A 6,865-nucleotide genomic window follows, 5' to 3' on the forward strand; every position below is an offset into this window, starting at 1 on the left:
TTTTTGTCCTGTAAACAAGCGTGTAGGCCTCGTGCGCTTTAGGAAATCCCTTCCTCTGAAGTTTAGCATGCCAAGCTGAAGTGCATGTCTCGTGAGTTTTGGTGAAATGCAACCTGCACTACTGAATTTACTCCATCTTATCTCTGTGACATGAAGATAAAGGAACTAGGTTAATATAGGCTAATATAACTAGGTTAATAGGCCTATAGAAATTCTGTGACACATTATTTTTATTGTAGGCTTTTACGTCTATTGAAAATGAAAATGAATAATACATATCAAATTAAATTGTGTAAACACTTCTCAGTTGTTAGTTTTATTCCTGGGGAATTACTAAAACGGGACAGCTACAGGTGGGCCGCAGGCCAACACCGGCCCGCTCAGCGTTCAACACCATAGTCCTCTCCAAGCTCATCACCAAGCTCGGGACCCTAGGATTGAAGACCTCCCTCTGCAACTGGATCCTTGACTTCCTGATGTGCCGACCCCAGGGGTGAGGGTAGGCAACTACACCTCCGCCACGCTGACCCTCAATACCGGGGCCCCTCAGGGGTGCGTGCTAGTCCCCACCTGTATTCCCTGTTCACCAACGACTGCGTGGCCACACACGAATCCAACACCATCATCAAGTTTGCTGAGGACATGACGGTGGTGGGCCTGATCACCGACAGTGATGAGACAGCTTACAGGGAGGGGGTCAGAGACTTGGCAGTGTGCTGGCAGGTCAACAACCTCTCCCTCAACGTCATTAAGACCAAGGAGCTGATCATGGACTACAGCAGAAAGAAGGGGAGAGCAGGCCCCCATTTACATCAACAGGGCTATAGTGGAGCGGGTTGAGAGCTTCAAGTTCCTTGGTGTCCACATCACTAAGGACTTAACATGGTCCACACACACCTATACAGTCGTGAAGAGCGTACAACAGCGCCTCTTCCCCCTCAGGAGCCTGAAAAGATTTGGAATCAGCCCTCTTCTACAGCCGCACCATTGAGAGCATCACCGCTTGGTATGGAAAATACACCGTCCTCAATCACAAAGCGCTACAGAGGGTGGTACGGACGGTCTAGTACATCACTGGGCTCGAGCTCCCTGCCATCCAGGACGTCTATATCAGACGGTGTAAGAGAAAGGCCCGAAAAATTGCAAAAGGCTTAAGCCACACAAGCCATAGACTGTTTACTCTGCTGCCGTCCGTCAAACGGTACTGGAGCATCAGCTCTCAGACCAACATGCTCCGTGACAGCTTCTACCCCAAGCCATAAGACTTCTAAATATCCTTAAGACTGCTACAGTATATAGTTACTCTGACTATCTGCATTGACCCTATTTTGCACTGACTCTATGCACACTTACAAAACTATATATACTCATTCACACACACTATACTGACACTCTCACACAAAACCCACACACATTCACATACACTATACTGACAATCTCACACAAAACCCACACACATTCACATACACTACATACACACACACGCATAACACACACACAGACACATGCATATTGACACAACAACACACACGCACACACATATACACACAGATCATATGCTGTTGCTACTCTGTTATTTATTTTTACTCTTATTATTATCTATCCTGATGCCTAGTCACTTTACCCTGCCTTTATGTACATACCTACTTCAAATACCTTGCACCCCTGCGTATTGATCTGGTACAGGTACTCCCTGTATATAGATTAATTCTTGTGTATTGTATTCGTCAGATCGGTGTTCCAACCTCGGGACGGTTGAACAAACGTGCTCTAATGTGATTAGCATGACGTTGTAGGTAACAAGAACATTCCCCAGGACATAGACATATCTTATATGGGCAGAAAGCCTAAATTCTTGTTAATCTAACTGCACTGTCCAATTTACAGTAGCTATTACAGTGAACACATACCATGCTGTTGTTTGAGGAGAGTGCACAATTATGTACTTGAAAATGTATATATTGACCAATTTGTCACATTTGGGCAGACTTGATACAACATTTTGAACAGAAATGCAAAGGTTCATTGGAACAGTCTAAACTTTGCACGTACACTGCTGCCATCTAGTTGCCAAAATATAAATTGCGCCTAGAGTCCTAAGTCAGATAATGACCTTTCTCTTGCATTTCAAAGATGATGGAACAAAGAAAATACAAAAAAACACATTTTTTTCTTTGTATTATCTTTTACCAGATCTAATGTGTTATATTCTGCATTAATTTCACATTTCCACAAACTTCAAAGTGTTTGAAATGGTATCAAGAATATGCTTGCTTCAGGTCCTGAGCTATAGGCAGTAAGATTTGGGTACGTCATTTTAGGCGAAAATTGAAAAAAAGGTTCCGATCCTTAAGAGGTTCTTCTTGTGTTACTATTTTTATATTTAGAATTATTGGCATTGTTGGGAAGGACTCGTAAACAAGCATTTCGTGGTAAAGTCTACACCTGTTGTATTCGGCGCATGTGACAAATACAATTTTATTTTATTTTGATTTGAATGATTTGAGTTTTTTTGTTTTTGGTCAAAAGAGACCAGGAATTCAACTAAAAATGTGTTTAATTTAGGAAATCTCCTCCCATGTATTCACACACACAAAAAAAGATACATACTTTTTTGATTGTGTCTCAATGTGACCAAGGAATTAAATTATTGTTATTTTCAAATACAATCTCTTTTTGTGCTTAGGTGTGGTCAATTTGCAGTGTACAAGTTATTATAATGAGGTCCCCCCATCCCCCCGACCATCCATCCACAATCTAGATTCAGCCAATCGACCCATGGCTGAATCTAGATGCCTACCCCTGGTCTTCCAAATGAGAGGGCAAATGACCTCTGCTCTGAATGGTGTGGGTAAAAGTGAGAAACAATCTCAGCAGGTTCCCTGTGGATGGGATTGTATTGCTAACTACTGTCAGCATCACTGACTGTCAAAGGTTGTCTGTATCCCCAGAAAAAAATCTAACTGAAACAGTAGGCTAGTTCAGATCAATAACTGTGAATGACATACAGTACCAGTTTGGACACACCTACATTGTAGAATAATAGTAAAGACATCAAAACGATGAAATAACACATATGGATTCATAACAAAGTAGTAACTGAAAAAGTGTCAAACAAGTCAAAATATATTTTAGATTTTAGATACTTCAAAGTAGCCACCCTTTGCCTTGATGACAGCTTTGCACACTCTTGGCATTCTCTCAACCAGCTTCATGAGTAATGCTTTTCCAACAGTCTTGAAGGAGTTCCCACATATGCTGAGCACTTGTTGACTGCTTTTCCTTCACTCTGCAGTCCAACTCATCCCAAACCATCTCAATTGGGTTGAGGTCCGGTGATTGTGAAGGCCAGGTTATCTGATGCAGCACTCCATCACTCTCCTTGATCAAATAGCCCTTACACAGCCTGGAGGTGAGTTTTGGGTCATTTCCCAGTTGAAAAACAAATGATAGTCCCAGTAAACTCAAACCAGATGGGATGGCGTAACACTACAAAATGCTGTGGTAGCCATGCTGGTTAAGTGTGCCATGACTTCTAAATTAATCACAGACAGTGTCACCAGCAAAGCCCCCCCACACCATCACACCTCCTCCTTCATGCTTCACGGTGGGAACCACACATGCGGAGATCATCCGTTCACTTACTCTGCGTCTCACAAAGACACGGTGGTTGGAACCAAAAATCTCAAATTCGGACTCATCAGACCAAGGACAGATTTCCACCAGTCTAAAGTCCATTGCTCATGTTTCTTGACCCAAGCAAGTCTGTTCTTCTTGTTGGTGTCCTTTTATGTATACTACATGATTCCATACGTGTTATTTCATAGTTCTGATGTCTTCACTCTTATTCTACAATGTAGAAAATAGTAAAAATAAAGAAAAACCCTTGAAGGAGTATGTGTGTCCAAACTTTTGACTGGTGCTGTATATATTTATCTTCTGATTTTTTCTCAAGTACAGTGAAGATCACATGTCCGTGCGTGTCATCTCCCCAACAGCGGCAACTGCAAAACATGCCCCAATGGGATCATCTGTATTGCCACTAATTTGCCAGTAATTGTTAACCTGCTCTCCCAGTAACGTCATTGCAGCATTGTTTTCTGACCTATTGATCCCCAGAGGGTGGCCCAGGGACAGTAAGGTAAGGTACATCTCTCTTGGTACGTTAACCCACCATTAGCTCTCTCCTTCTGTGCCAATGGCCTAATAATCTCTCTTTGAGAGAGAGGGAGGGAGGGATGGATGGAGGGAGAGAAATGGCAACACACACGCAACACATTAACCATGTGACTCCTTACACAACCAATCCCAGGCTTTATATATCACCTGTAGGGATGAGTCTCTCAGGAGAGATCAAAACAGCCCTTGACAGTGCTAGTGTGTGTGTTGGTGTTTTTGAGCAGGCGTGTGTGTTCTTCGGACACAGGAGAGAGCTGCCACCGCCGCACTCAGCCCAGTGGAGGACACCAGGGCCAGAGGGAGAGAAGGAGAGAGAGAAGGGACATAGAGCCAGGTTGCTAAAAAATAAACTCCTCAGGGTTGTTGGAGAGTTGATCTGGTTTCTACTGGGAAAAAGTTCTAGAGACCGCTAAGATGTTTTTCCGCATCCCTCGACTGACCCCTGGATACATCAGATACTTGCAGGTGCGTAAGCAGCTTGAGTGTGGTAACAGATGCTTAGATAAATATGCCTTTAGAGCACAGTCTAGATGAGCCTGTCAATCAAATAGAACTCTCACACATATAAAAAAAAAAAGAATTCGATCACCTATTAATTGACACTGTTTTGCAATATTGTGGGACTCAATCATATGGAATGGAAGCAAAACTGTTTGATATTGAGTGCATGTTTACCTTATTGTACAATGTACAGGTAACTGCCAAAATAAAGGAGACACTTGAGTAAATGAGGGATACAAAGTATATTGAAAGCAGGTGCTTCCACACAGGTGTGGTTCCTGAGTTAATTAAGCAATTAACATCCCATCATGCTTAGGGTCATGTATACAAATGCCCTGTTGCCCATTATTTTAGCTATCATGGCTAGAAGTGACTTTGAAAGAGGGGTCTTAAAGAAGCATAGGGTGGTGTGTGTGTGTGTGTGTGTGTGTGTGTGTGTGTGTGTGTGTGTGTGTGTGTGTGTGTGTGTGTGTGTGTGTGTGTGTGTGTGTGTGTGTGTGTGTGTGTGTGTCTCAGTCACCAGATCTCAACCCAATTGACCACTTATGGGAGATTCTGGAGCGGCATCAGAAAAAACATTTTCCACCAACATCAACAAAACACCAAATGATGGAATTTCTTGTGGAAGAAGAGTTTTGCATGCCTCCATTAGAGTTCCAGACACTTGTAGAATCTATGCCAAGGTGCATTGAAGTTGTTCTGGCGGCTCGTGTGGGCCCAATGCCCTTGACACTTTATGTTGATGTTTCCTTTATTTTGTCAGTTACCTGTACATCTATCTAGCCATATCCTGTATTGTATTGTATAGACTAGTTAATGGCCTTGACAGTGTCACTGTCCAGAGCCCAGCGGGTGTCCAGTGTGTTTCCGGGTGAGCAGGATAAGCAGGATTAGTCCCCCCTGCAGCCTTTGAATGGATCTGCATCGACGACACAAGCTGCTTCAGGGTCAAGTTAATGTCCTCTTAGTAAGATACAGTCAAATGACCTGAGATCCATGCTCTCAATCGCCCCAAGGGTATTTTAGGACCATGCAGCTAGATTTAGAAGCCTATTGCGTTTTTCAGGCGATAAGTGTCAAGCCTGATTAACTGTGTTTGGAGCTCAGCACAGTTAGCTAAGTTAGATAACTCACAGGTTAGATTAAAATAAACATTCTCAGTCACAGAAGCTGAGTGGTGTCATAAATTTGCAGTCACTCTTAAAAAAATACATATATATTTGACTTTAAGGCTCTTTTCTATAATCTAACAACATAGAGCTAAGATAAAATAATAACTACATTTATATCTGACTTTAGGGCAGAGCCTCCCCAACTGGTCGGCCCGTGAGGGATTTTATTTGGCCCCCCCCCCAAGTTTTCTGAGCAAATCTTTTTTTTTTTACCGTTTTTTATTATTTATTGTTGAACATAAAAGACTGTAAAAACACCAGCAAATCAGCTCCAAGTGATTTTACTTTTGAAATCTGTTCCAAAGTATTCCCACACATAATAGAGAGATATATCTGATCGTATATAAATGTAAGCAAGGTTTGAAATGATTATGTTTTAGTCAAATATTATATCTGTTTGGGCTTCTTGCAGTCAATTTGCAGTCTACAAATGATTTGTAGTTATGTTCCTCCCCCCACCCCCCCCCCCAGTAGCCTGGATCTTCCCCATGGTAAGGCCATCACGGGGATGAAAAAGATGCTTGACCACTGTCACATGTTTAAGGACTCCAGAACAGCACAGGCCAGATGGAAGGTTCTCTGCCGTCGCCATGGTGACGACCCCTCTCTCTTGACCTTTCAGACTCAAGCTGCCCAGACCATGCTGCAGAGCCGGGAAGGCCCCATGATGTCGAGGGTGGCCATGCTGCTAGGGCTGATGGGAGTTGGGATGTCTGGGTACAGCTCGCGACAGCTCACCCTGCACTGCAAGCCCTCCGCTAACCTGCTGAGATGAGGCAAGACACAACACCTCTGACCTTCCACCCTGTCGGAGGTCACCAGACCCCGAGAAGACGACAACATGGATAAGATCGATCACTGGAGCATATTCAACACCCCTGGATTCCACTTACACTACAAGAATAATTTGTCTCTGTTTCCTAAAAAGGTTTTGTTTTAGTTCAGTTTTTGTTCGTTACCCTTGCCCCTTTGATTACCCCCTGTTGTGGTAGAAGTTTGGGACTGCTATGGTG

At 43.1% G+C, this 6,865-nt stretch overlaps 1 long non-coding RNA gene across 1 annotated transcript in view; it reads left to right on the forward strand.

Moving 5' to 3' along the window:
• Positions 1–4,359: 4,359 nt before the first annotated feature.
• Positions 4,360–6,865, forward strand: part of LOC123743484 (uncharacterized) — a 4,495-nt gene continuing 1,989 nt past the window's right edge. Inside the window, exons 1-2 of the long non-coding RNA XR_006770309.1 lie at positions 4,360–4,644; positions 6,475–6,865. The exon at positions 6,475–6,865 is cut by the window's right edge and continues 1,989 nt beyond it. This is a non-coding gene — a long non-coding RNA (uncharacterized lncRNA). The remainder of the gene's footprint in view (positions 4,645–6,474) is intronic.

The sequence above is a fragment of the Salmo salar genome, chromosome ssa06, assembly GCF_905237065.1.
Source record: "Salmo salar chromosome ssa06, Ssal_v3.1, whole genome shotgun sequence".
Lineage (NCBI taxonomy): Eukaryota > Metazoa > Chordata > Actinopteri > Salmoniformes > Salmonidae > Salmo > Salmo salar.